This window comes from Ursus arctos, unplaced genomic scaffold (assembly GCF_023065955.2).
Source record: "Ursus arctos isolate Adak ecotype North America unplaced genomic scaffold, UrsArc2.0 scaffold_8, whole genome shotgun sequence".
Taxonomy (NCBI): domain Eukaryota; kingdom Metazoa; phylum Chordata; class Mammalia; order Carnivora; family Ursidae; genus Ursus; species Ursus arctos.
The window spans coordinates 80,497,248-80,510,746 of record NW_026623100.1 but is presented as its reverse complement, the minus strand read 5'-3'; positions in this window follow the sequence as shown (position 1 = coordinate 80,510,746).

Below are 13,499 nucleotides of genomic sequence, written 5' to 3'. Positions count from 1 at the left end.
TCTAGAAGGCTCAGCCCAAGCGTTGGTCCCAAAAAGTGCTGACTCTCTCATCAGACACAGGTGCAGCTCCCATCAACTGTTCTCCAGATAGTAGCAACTGGGCCCATCTAAAGGAAGGTTACTAGAAAGGTGATCTTGTGGTTGGACATACGGTAGTAATTTTCTTCAAGAATTTTCTTCTTCTGCTTGCATGCGGAAGCAAAGGGCCACTTAGAAAGAAAATTAACAACGTATGTTAGGGGCCTTTTTTATACACCTGGTAGTGCTGTCATTGTACTATAGATTTTTTTCCTTCTAGGCAGAGTTTCACGTGACAGCTCTTTAGGAGTATGAGATGTATATATTTACAGTGATTTTGATTTAGGTCTCTTTGTAAGTCTCACTTTTACCACTATTCAGCTGTTTTGGTCACATTTGAAAGGTGCACGTCACTGGGTTCTCGAAGTCACACATTGGGGCTGGAATCTGATCGTGGCTAAGTCTTCATCTTTAGGATAAACCAGAGAGGAGAAGAGTTCTGAAAGTCTATCAGGGATTTAAGAGCTAAACAGGAAAACATAACTTGTATCATTATTAGCAAAGTACGAATCTTTGAAAAGCAGAGCAGGTAACAAATTCAAACCAAGCCTGCCCTCTGGTTGTGTGTCATGGTTTCCTGAATCATCAGATGACATGAAGATATACTTCAGCTTGAGTACTGAGTCCCGGGCTACCTGAGGACCTAGGTGTCATTAGAAATCCAGTTACTCCAGATAGCGTGGGACAGTCTCCAAACCGTTACAGGAAATAAAGTTATAGTTCTTACTTGTTACGAGAGTGTGTAGCGCTTCTCGTAAGGATTGGGGTTGTAAAATCAAAACAATGCGTTCCGAAGGCAAGAGCGAACAGACGAAATAAGTCGAGCAGAGAAAGACAACTATCATATGATTTGTCTCATCTATGGAACATAAGAACTAGGAAGATTGGTAGGGGAAGAAAGGGATAAAGAAAGGGGGGTAATCAGAAGGGGGAATGAAGCATGAGAGACTATGGACTCTGAGAAACAAACTGAGGGCTTCAGAGGGGAGGGGGTGGGGGGATGGGATAGACCGGTGATGGGTAGTAAGGAGGGCACGTATTGCATGGTGCACTGGGTGTTACACGCAACTAATGAACCATCGAGCTTTACATCAGAAACCAGGGATGTACTGTATGGTGACTAACATAATATAATAAAAAAACATCAAAAAAAAAAAAAAAGAGTGAACAGACGAGATTGCAAGCTATTAGAAGGCAGAGGCCATGTGTCCACCCCGCACCCTGGGGGATCTCTTTACATGAAGTCTTTGCATAAGTACCTAATTAGCCAGTGGAGATAGTTCTGAAGAAGGAATTTTGTCTCTCCATTACCTTATTACATTTAAACTTTTTTTTTTTTGGTATCAGTGAACAAAGAATAGTTAAGCAACACCAGTCAATTTATCAAGACCACTGTTCAGTTATTTGGTGATGAATATTGTAAATGCTGATATGCAAATAATAATAATAGCAGTGAGAATATGTGTTGAGCTCCTTCTACATTCTAGGATGTGTAGGTGAAGCTACCTGGTACAGATAACTGACATTCGATTGAATGCACTTATTTTCCAATATGAATGTCATATTCATGATAAAAAAGCAAAAAAATTGGACTGTAGAATATATTTTGGAATGTGATCATGGGAGGAAAGCAGAACATAATATGGAGGTGTTAAATGGCAGATCTGTGATAAATATAAATATCAAATGTGTTATTTTGATATATATGAGCGATAATTGGATTTTAAATTACCCATCTATAAAGAACAGAATCTATAGTGCAAGAAGTTTAGTTATGAAAATAATTATAAGAAGAAGCTCTGTTGGCCTTACATATAATTTTAAAGTACATGCACATATATATTGGGAACATTCAAAGTTTTCATTCCCCACCCCCAGACTTCTCAATAAAGTTATTGCAACAAGTTTGTGAAGCATGAAATTAAATCCATCTTAACCCCTATCTGATTGTGAGGAATGAGGGTTAGACCAGAATTTCTAACCAATGAAGAGACTTCTATAAATTCTTGTCACTTCATCCAGCATTGACCTGACATACCTATATGGGCTTCTAGAAATATCACAACATTCTCACAAGAAGAACAGATCATATATACAAGCATGTGATTCATTCATCCTTTCTTTCTTTATTCAATAAACAATCGTTGACCAGTATTATGTGCCATGAACTCTGTGTAGCATGTGATGTATTTAATCCTCACCGTAACTGGGGGGGGGGTGATGCCAGCATTATGCCCATCACAGATTCAAGGATGACATACAGCCTTCAAATGGTAAATCAGAGATCCTCTCCTCTGAGCAGAACTTACTGGGGGCACTCTGAGGAAGAAAATTCTGCCACCAGGGACTGGTCAGGTCTGGAGCTAATTTGGCCATCAGAGATTTGACTTTTAGTTTTTTTTTTTTAAAGATTTTATTTATTTGACAGAGAGAGAGACAGCCAGCGAGAGAGGGTACACAAGCAGGGGAAGTGGGAGAGGAAGAAGCATGCTCCTAGCGGAGGAGCCTGATGTGGGGCTCGATCCCATAACGCCGGGATCACGCCCTGAGCCGAAGGCAGACGCCTAACCGCTGTGCCACCCAGGCACCCCTTCACTTTTAGGTTTTGGGTGAGTGTCTGCTTGGTAATATATAACCCTGGAATAATAAATGACTTCTGGTAAATTTGAATGTTACGATCAAGTAAATTAAGATAGAAAGTGGAGACATGGAATTAAATTATTTGTATCGAAATACTAGACATGCATCTAAGCTATGATTATAGATAGAGGAATTCTGAACAATGAGAAGTTTTAGAGGCAGACCTTCAGCTTTCCCTTTCTGGTCCATCATGTATTTGGTTCCTCCTAAACTTCATTAAGGTTCATGACGTACATGATTAGTAGCTCACAACTGATTTTGAGGAAACAAAACCTCTGAATTTATATGAATCCAAAGGGTATCTTAAACATCAACAGTGTGTTTATTCATAGGTCTTGCTCAGTGCAGCTGGTTGGGCCTTTATTATGGGTAATGTTTACTTCTGGAAAGATTAAAGGAAAATATAGTAAAGGAGCTTCGAACACCTTTATGGGAACTCAACTATAATTCTGAACAATGGATGATAAGAATTTTATACACGTGTGCATCTCATCAAATGTGTACGCACAGATCATGAATTGGAAATAGAGGGAAAAAATAACTCAAGAGCAATGCCAACATGAGTTTATCCAATTTTGCACTCATGACATCTAAGATGAGGAAAATAAAAATAGAAAGCTTTTAAATGCAACCATCTAAAAATACCCAAGAATATGAGATTGATGCCTGTGACTAACCCAAATGATAGAAGAGCATCTTTCTCTGAGACATGAAAGAAAAATGTTGGTGTGTTCCTAGACTATATGGCAACAGGACACCAACCGGGAATTGATTCTGAGGAGGAAAGTGGCATAGGGTATGAAATCCTGTTCTGTTAATACTTCCAGTTATATTGGGCATTATATTTTTACAGATTCTACACGACATCTTGATGCTGGCAACATCTCTTTAACTTGTAATGCTAATACAACTGGTGAAATTGAATAATAAAATTGAATTGAAATGTTGAAAGAGATCATCACTTTGGTTATATCATATGAAAATGCAGGTGAACAACATAAATCCAAAGGAAGAGATTGTCTTAACCTCATGGCAGATATGCTGTGGTATGAGAAATACCTGGAGACAGAAATGTATGTCCATGGCAATCAGCATTATATATATACATATATATGTATACATATACATATATATACACAACGAGATTAAGCCAGTGATTTGGGCGGTCTACCATTACTGTTTCAGTGGCAAGATAATTATCGCAAAGTCAAACTAAAATGTCCCTGATTATATACAACACAGCGGTTTGGCACAAATCTGTCTTGGGTTTTCTTCTAAGGAAAGCTAATGAATTATTAAAAACACCAGGACAATATTCTTATTAGAGGTTCCCATTCAAATGTAGTCAAAAGGTATGGAATAACGAGAAAAGCAGCAGTTAAAAAAGTAGGAATTGATATGAAAACATCAGAGTTCTAGTCCTTAGTCTGTCACTGAGTAGTCACGCACCAGGCACTGACCTACAATTACCACATATCACAAAAGTCGGAATGTGTACGAAAGCCTTGCAGTGAGCTATAAAAGCAAGATGTAGGTGCCTTTATAATTAATATTTTACACCAAGGAGTTTAACTAAAACATCACTTTTGTTCTACACACATTCATTTTTCTTGTTTGTTTGGGTTATAAAGTATTTATAATAGTGAGACATTGAAATGCCACTAAGCATTGTGCTATTGTTTATATACCTTGAACAAAAAGAATGTGGAGAATCTTTATAATTACCCCTGACAATTATCAAGTTTTGGGAGGAAAGGCAGGCAAAATCATCCAGAATTATACCAACTCACAGGTTAAAGAAGAAATCATAAATTATGAGAAAAATAAGAACTGACTGCGTGATGATGAAAATAAAACATATCAAACTAAAGACTCATCATTGCATTTTTAGAGAAAAAGTTATAGATGTAAGCAATTATATTTTAAAACAAAGTATAAAAAAAAACCCAGAAAGTAGAAGGAAAGACTTAATAAAGAAATGATGAGAAATGAATTCAAGAGAAAATAAGATATAATAGTTGCTTCAATAATGTTATCATTTCTTTTTTTTTAAAAGATTTTATTTATTTATTCGACAGAGATAGAGACAGCCAGCGAGAGAGGGAACACAAGCAGGGGGAGTGGGAGAGGAAGAAGCAGGCTCATAGCGGAGGAGCCTGATGTGGGGCTCGATCCCAGAACGCCAGGATCACGCCCTGAGCTGAAGGCAGACGCTTAACCGCTGTGTCACCCAGGTGCCCCATAATTTCTTGATAATCGTAAAAAAACCCGATAAATCTGTATAAGATTTAATACACAAAAAAGAAGGAAAGTATAACAAAATAGTAGGAATAAGAAAGAGGACATTGTTAAACGGTCAGCAGAGATTAAAAATATAAGAACATTATGATCAACCTTATACCAATTAGCTTAGACAAAACTTAGACAAAAAAGAAAACTTCCTAGAAAAAAATAATTTTCCAGATCAGACTCAATAAGAAATAGAGAAAACGAACAGTTTTATAACCATTAGAAGAAATGGGCAAAGAGCTAAAAAATGTTTTCACAAGGGAAACACCAGTCCTAGATAGTTTTTTTTTTTTAAAGCAATGTCTTAACATCCTAGGAATGTTAGAATGTTTTCTGTTATTAGAACTAATGAATCATCGAACTTTACATAAAAAACCAGGGATGGGGGCGCCTGGGTGGGACAGCGGTTGGGCGTCTGCCTTCGGCTCAGGGCGTGATCCCGGCGTTGTGGGATCGAGCCCCACATCAGGCTCCTCTGCTATGAGCCTGCTTCTTCCTCTCCCACTCCCCCTGCTTGTGTTCCCTCTCTCGCTGGCTGTCTCTATCTCTGTCGAATAAATAAATAAAAAAATCTTAAAAAAAAAAACAAACAGGGATGTACTGTATGGTGACTAACATATTATAATAAAAAATATTTAAAAAAATAAGAATGAATAATTCTAATCATAGATGAATTTTTCTAGAGAATAGAAGGTGAGGGAACATTTCTCAACTCATTTTGTTAGGACACCAAAACCAGACAAAGTCACTGCAAGGAAATGTTAAAAGTTAATTTTATTCTTGAATATGTATGGAAAAAATCTAAAGAGAGTATTAGCAAATCAAATGTAGTAAACTACAGAAAAGATAGTATATACTGAATAAGTTTGGTTTATCCCAGGAATGCATGGTTTAGTTCGACACTTAAAAATCTCTTAATGCAATCTATAATATTAATACATTTAAGAAGAAAAATAATTTAAGCATATGAAGAAAGTTTTCTTAACAATGTACCATTCACTTCTGATAAAAATGATTAACAGATTTGGAAGAGAAGAGAACTTTCTTGGTATGTTAGAGAATTTTACTAAGTAAAGAAAGGTTAAATAATTCCCTCCGTTCTCAGAAAAAGAAAAATATCCCCACCATCATATTTCTCTTCAATATTATATTGAACACTCTAGTCAGAGAAATAAGAAAAAATATGTGTGGACTGGAAAGTAAGTCTAAAATAAATCTGTCATTATTTGCTGATGATATGATTTTCTTTTAAGATCACAGAGACATAAATCAGTTGCGTTATTATGACAACTTAGCAATACTGATGGATCTAAAATTATATAAGGGTCAAATGCACTTCCGTACTACAGTAATAAACTGTGAGACAAGAGGAAGGTGAAATACCTAGGAATAAATGTAATAAATAAATAAGCAAATAAGTAAATAAATTTGTGATGAAATAAATCGAAGTATTGCAAAATATAGAATACAAGTTAAATCTATGGTGAGATAGCTCATTCTAACATATAGGAATATTACATTGTAAAGATGGTCTTTGTGCACAAATATCCAAATAGATAACAAGCAGAGCAGAAAACAACAACAAGAACAAAAAGCAGAGACATATCTTTGAAAAAAATTTAAAAAAAAAAGACACCAGGAAAATTGTTTAATTGTGTGGAAAAATAAAAGGAGATTCCTACCTCACACCATACACAAAAATGAATCCCATATGACTTAAGGCTTATATGTGAAGGCCAAGCTTAAAAAAAAAAAAAAATCAAGACTGCCCAGCATAATACTTGGTGACCTTTGGGATAGGGAACATAAAAAAATATTTGACTATATTAAAGTAGAAAGAGAAAAACCCAAAACTTCTGTTCCTAGAAAGAAACTACAGATAAGATGAAATGTGAGTCACAGACCAAGAGAGGATATTTGCAATACAGTTAACAAAATATACAACGGGCTATTTAAAATCAATAATTAAAAGACAAAAAAATGGTCAAAAAATATTAAAAGAGATTTTACAGAAGAAGAAAGAGAAATGGCTAGTAACCAATGAGAAGAATTTCCAAATTCCTTAATCAGGCAAAGCCGCATGGAAAACCCTGTCACGTCCATGTGTTTGGCATACAGAATACCCATCACGGTTGAGGTCACCATGCAGCACGTCCCAGCACTCGGAGACTGGTTCAGGGGTATCCAGACCAGCACCGGTCGAGGCAGGAAACTGGAAACAACAACAAATGTGCGCTGAGGGAGATAGACAACATTTAGCAAAGGGGGTGAAAAAAGCTATGTGGCTACGAATCACCATACACAACAGGAAGATAAATGAATAACAGGTGCACATATCAACATGGAAAGAAATGTGCAGAAAAGGGCATGTTGTGAGGAACAAATACAAATGATTCCATTTTGTAAGTTTCAAAAATTAAACATGCTGTTTAGAGAGTCCCACTGACGTGGTAAAATATGTCAAATAAAAAGGGACCGTGAGCTCTCAGGGGAGAGGACTGGCCAACTGCACACTGGAAGAAGGGGGGTGGGGCCTCAGGGTGCACGGGCCTCACACGTACTGATGCTGTTCTCATTTCAGTCTGGAGAGTCCTGGAATGGGTTTCACTTTGACAGTGTTCTCTCCTCCATCTGTCTATCTATCCGTCCATCCATCCATCCATCCATCCACTTAAAATCTATCTACTATTTTATACACAGGCACACACCTTTTGTAATAAAAACGAAGGAAAGAAAGGAAAAGGAGGAAATGGGAGAGGGAGGCAGAAGGAAGGAAGGGGACTCCCAGCTCTTCTGAGTCTGGTGCGCGCTTGTGCAGCCTGGCAAGGAAAGCGGGCTGCATTTATACATTGACTAGATCACAGGGCATCTGAGTGAGGGACCTGAGAGAAGGAGTCCTGGACTCTGTTCTGCAGAGTTTGGAGGTGACCCTGGACTTAAACTGCATGGGTCCACTCAGTCCACTCACAAGAAGTATCTACAATAGTCAAACTCCTGGAAACAAAGAACAGAATGGTGGTTGTAGGGGCTGAGGGGAGGGGCGGGGGGCTGCTAAGCATCGTGTATAAGATTTCAGTGATGCGAGGTGAGTATGTTCTAGAGAGCCGGCGCACAGCATTGTGCCTATAGATAATAATACTGTATTAGATGCTGACAATCTGTTAAGAGGGTAGAGCTCACGTTAGGTGTTCTTATCACAAGTCATCACAAGAACACAAAAGAGCTGAAGGACGAGCCAGGAAAGTGACAGGACGGGGTCGACACAAACTGCCAGGTATAGTCTAACTTTAGAGAACATGGAGTGAATTTTGAAGGACACTGCCGGGCGCTGCCCCTGGAGCTGCGGGATGAGGTTCCTGGGCTGGGAGAGCGCCAACCGGTAAGAGGCAGTAGAGCCTCGAACAGCAGCTGCTGAAGGCCAGTGCCTCTAGGGGGGTCGAAAGGCAGTAAACGGGGTGCCTCATGGGGTGCTTCTTGTCTGAAGACTCTGCTGAAGAGGGGGCAGCAGACTATGAGATGGCCGGAGGGCCCTTTTCTTAGGGGACTCTGCCTCATTCCCCCACCCCAACCGGTGTCTGTTCTCTCTGGAAGCCCTGCAATCTGCCCTCCACACAGGTGCCTGACTGCACCCCCTAACCCAAAAATCTGAATGCGTGCCTCTGCTGCTTCCATCTTTTCGGCATCATCCATGACCTTCTGAGTAAAATCCTGAACGTGGCAGACGAGGCTGGGATGTGGTCTTCCCGACCTGCATGTCTCATCTCCTCCCCACCTACCCCGTGTCCTTCATTACCCAGAGAAACAGAACTGGTGAACTCCCCGAGAACATGCCTCCAGCCCATTGCACTGTGCCTCCTGCTTGGAGCTCATTCCCCCTTCAGGGTTCAGGCAAGCACCACCTCTCCAGGGCAGCCTTCCCTAGTTCCCCGGACTGACCGGGTTTCCTTGCTCTCTGTTCCCATTTTGTCTGAGGCAAAGCTCTAGCATCATAGTGTTGACATGGCACTGTCTCTAATGCCGCTAGGGTACGGACCTGGTGCCTTACAAAGGGTTGGCAACAATTTAATGCATAAATCTTACCAAGAAGTCACCCTGAGATATAAGAAACAGTCTCTCTTTCCCTTTCTCCTCCCATTCCCTAAGGAGTCCAACTCTGGACAGTGGGGAGAACGTGGGGATTCCGGGTAAAGTTGGAGGGTGAGAAGTCCTAATCTTGACCTGAACCATTTAGAAACCCAGTAGTAGTTATCCAGCTCTTGGAATTGCTACTGGCAGGGTGGTCAAGGACAAAGGGGTGCAAAGATACAAGAAGCTTCCCCATGAACCTCCCCTTGAGGCCCCTATACTTCTCAGACTCACCCTTGAGAGTCGCTAGCCTATAAGAACATCTGAACTCTTTGCTATAAACCCAGAGGCTACAATAAGCTACCACAGGCTGGGTTTATTGTGATGGCGTCAACGGCCCTGCTGATTAATGAATGATGCATGTAAGTGAAGCAGAGAAGTCAATTACAGGTGAAAACAATGCGTGTCTTATGGGTTCCAAGGAGAAATAGATCAATATGGTTTCATATTGATAAGGGACTCAAACTACAAGAAGGGCGTGATTAATGTGTTCCACTGCGTTCCACATGAGAGCAGCTCATGGCCAAACTCAGAGAGAAGTTAATTAGATGAGGCAGGAGGAAGTGGACTGTTAGTCTACAAACAGTAAGAAGACTAATACAAAATGAGAGGAGGATCCGAAAGTCAGGATGAAAGTCGCATAAACATGTCAGCAACAATTGCAAAATGCCTCGGCACCTGGGGAGTTCTTTCCTCTTGAAATGAGCCACGTTATAATGAGATTCTCACCTTCCGGACAGTTTCTAAGATACATCTATCTTATTGTCAGTTTTGCAAAAGCACTATTTTGATGACTCATTCATTCATTCATCCTACGTCTTTAGATAGCACTCTAGTCTGGATGCTCCCCTGAGTACTGAGTAAGTAAACCATCGTCTGCCTTGACAAGTAGACGGTGCATCGGGGGACCCAAGGAGTAAGCGGTCAACGTTCACACATTACGATGGGCACTGTTGGAGAGTATATAGTAAACGGTAGCGTGCTGGCATCACAGCCCTGGGGCCACACAGAGCTCATCCAACGAGGCAGAATCACAAAAGCCCTGGACAGGAAGCCAGACCCCATCCCAGCTCTGCCCCTGACCAGCTAATCCACTGGAGCAAACCACTTCCGACTCTGGGAAGTCACAGGTAGACTGGTATTGAACAGAATACTTGACGGTACTTTCTGGCTCTATGATACTAGGTCTAGGCCAAAGATGGTCACAATTTGTTGTGTCTTTGAGCTGGAAAGAACGCCAAAGTGTTTCCCTGTGTACCTTCCCATAGGAATGCAGAGCTCATGGAGCCAGCTCGTGAAACTCTGGGTTTATTCAGACTTTCTCAGTCTGCTCCGGGCCCACGCCACCCCCAGGCCCACCAGCCATTAGGGCTTCAGCACTGGATGCTTTTCTCATTTACCCTCTGGCTGAAATGTTCTTTCCCTCACTGTACCTTCTTCTGGAAAAGTCTCTACTCCCCTTTAAAGCTTATTTTGCCCAGAAAATGGCATTGTAGTTCAGTTTCAAGCAGTTTTCTGTTCTAACTTGTATGATTTTTGAAGGCAGGGGTTCTTTTTCATCCCTGGATTGTAATCATATGGCACAAAGCCTGGGGCACCTAATGTGTGCGTATGTGTGTTTTAGATTTAAGAATACATGAGATGACCATACTCTGCAACATGAATAAATCCACATTTTCTTTCATTACAGCCACAAAGAAATTGGAAAATGAATTGAAGAAGGTTTGGGAACCCTGCCATCTTAGTGGGTAGGCATCTGAAGGTGAAGGTGTGATGTAGGGGTGGGGTCTGCGGGAGCCCTCAGGTCCCCTAGAATCCCATGGGCTTTAGTTCCGCAGACTCAAATTCTGTCTCCTGAGCGCTCCAGCATTGATCATTCTCATGCATGCTGATCCAGACTAACAAAGCCCCCAAGAGACAGGTGTCTATGGCCAGAATGATTTATTGTTTTGCAAGAACTGCATCTGTTAGGAAGAGACGACACATTTATTGGGGCCCGATTCTTCCAGTCTCCCCCTGCAGGCAATCCCCGTACTCGGGAGCCTGCTTGATGAGCGTGCAATCCAAGCAGGATACAGCTGGAGGAATATGTCTTCGGGCTCCCAGCTTCCACAGCCAGGTGCTTCGACCTCACCTCCAGGCTCTCTGTAGAGCGAGCTATACAGTCCTTGGGCACTAGTGTTGTGAAGAGGTTTGGTTGCAGTCAGGTGAGCTGGGAGCCCTTTGCCCCTCTGAAGTGGCTCAGCCTGTGATCTGGGATGGTTTCTGGAAGGGATTTTCCTAAGCTTCAGTCTCACTCCTGTCTTCTCCCCTGCCCCTGGGGGGGTTCTCCTGGATGCCTTCAGGGTGAGAAGGATTCCCTGACCTCCCTGAGCTGACTGATGGTGGGCAAGGCAGCCTCATCCTGAGATCCCACCTCCCCGCAGGGCCCTGGGGCTCTCACCTCTGGCTGTCGGCAGAGACACCCACAGGAATCCAGGCGCCATTCTTTCCTCTGCGTTCTCAATTTGTGCTGAATCCTGATGGAGAAATGTCTGCTCTCTAAATGGGAATCCCTTGGAGACTCAACACCAACCAAAACTATGTACGTCTATGCACTGTTCTAAGCACTTAATTTGTAGAGCGGAAATACATTTTCTTAATTTAACTTTCTGGAGAAAACACCCTACTATCGTCCCAGATCCACCTGTACCTGGTCAGAGTGAGCAGGCCTGAGTGGGGAGCACGGCAGGGCCTGGCCAAGCCTCGGGCCTCCGCAGCCCTGGAGGGGCTGCTACTCATGCCTCCCAGCCCACAGCCTGACCTACCGATCCGGGAACAACAGTCACGGGCGGGAAGCCAGTGCTACCGTCAGCTCTGCACTTGTCAGCTAAGTGCACAAGTCGTCAGCACTCCACCCTGTAGCTTCCTAGTCTGTAATAGATGGAAATCTGGGAAATAATCTTCGGTTTTTGGTAAGAATTAAACTAGGGGATTCACATCAAGGGTTTAGCACTGGGCTTGACATGCAGCAAATAGATAATCTTATTATTGTTATCACATCACCAGCTCCTTAAGGACCAGCACTGGACTTCACCACCTTCACGCACACAGCCCCTTGGATTCTCCGCGCCCTCCCCCGCCTGCGGAGCCCCGCCGCGTGCTGGATCTTGGACTCAGACGAATGGCCATACCGCAGGACACGGGCCCTACTTTCTCGGTTGCGGTCAAAGGCTCCAGTGACCCAGCCCCGAGTGCAGCGGAGTTAACATCCCACACAGGGGATTTAGACTAGTGGGGCGCAGGAGCCTGGGGGAGCCAGCAGATACGGTTTTCTCCATCTGTCTGTGTTGAACTCGGGGGCTGTCCAGAGCCGTCCGTGGGCCTGGAAGCCCGCTGTGGCTCTTGGCAAAGTGGTGGCCAGCTCAGTGGTGCCTGCCCTGTGTGTACCCTCCCCCCTCCCTCGGTCCCTTTCCTGCTCTGAGATTGTGCTTAGCTGCTGTCTGCTTCCTGGGGAGTCTAGTCTAAGCAGGTCATGTTTCTCTTTGCATGTCCAGCACTGCTGAGAACAATACTCTGTCTTCAGTGCCCAGTCAACGTGTATTGACTTAACCCATGAAACCACGACTGTCTGAATGCCTGAAGAACGAACGAGAAGGCTTGTGGTCATCCCTGTGTTTCCACTGGGTAAGGCTCTGAGTTCTTTAGAGCCGTGATCGCCCTGCTTCTAACATACTGAAGGAAAGAAAGGAAGAAAAGAGAGGGGGGCAGGGAGGGAGGAAGAGTCAGAATCTCAAAGAGAAGCTGCCTCTCGGTTCCAGTCTGTTCCAAGTGCCTTGTTTGCTGAGTTCCATTTTGGGCCAAAACACTGCTAGTCTAGCAAAAGGGAGAGCAAAACCAGAATCACTTGTGAGAGCAGGGAGCGCCAGGAAGATCTCTGATACAATGGATGGGGGATTATTTTTAATCTGGACAAATGTCAAAAGCTTTAGCAGCTCAGTGCCAAGCCCCCAACCTCCTGCGAATCTTTAATTAGTTGTAAGCCTGGAAGCCCTTCCCGGGGAGCTGTGCCTTCACCGGGAACGAGCCACCCTCTGGGGCTGGCAGCTCTCTGGAGTAGAAGCCACCGCACTGGGAGGCGGCCAGCCGGGGCTCCAGACGCTGCCTGCCTTCCCTTCAGTGTGATCCTGGGGCATCCCTTCCCTCCAAGACCCCACTTTCCTTTGTGTCCGGTGAAGGCCTGCGTTCTAACCTCCATCAGACTAGTGCTGGTGGCACGGCCGACTCACCCACAGGCGGGCCTGGAGAACTCCCTCCCTCCCTCCGATGGGATTCCAGCCTGTTGGACGCACTCCGTGCCTGTGCTCTTGCTACCCTGGGGGAGAGCC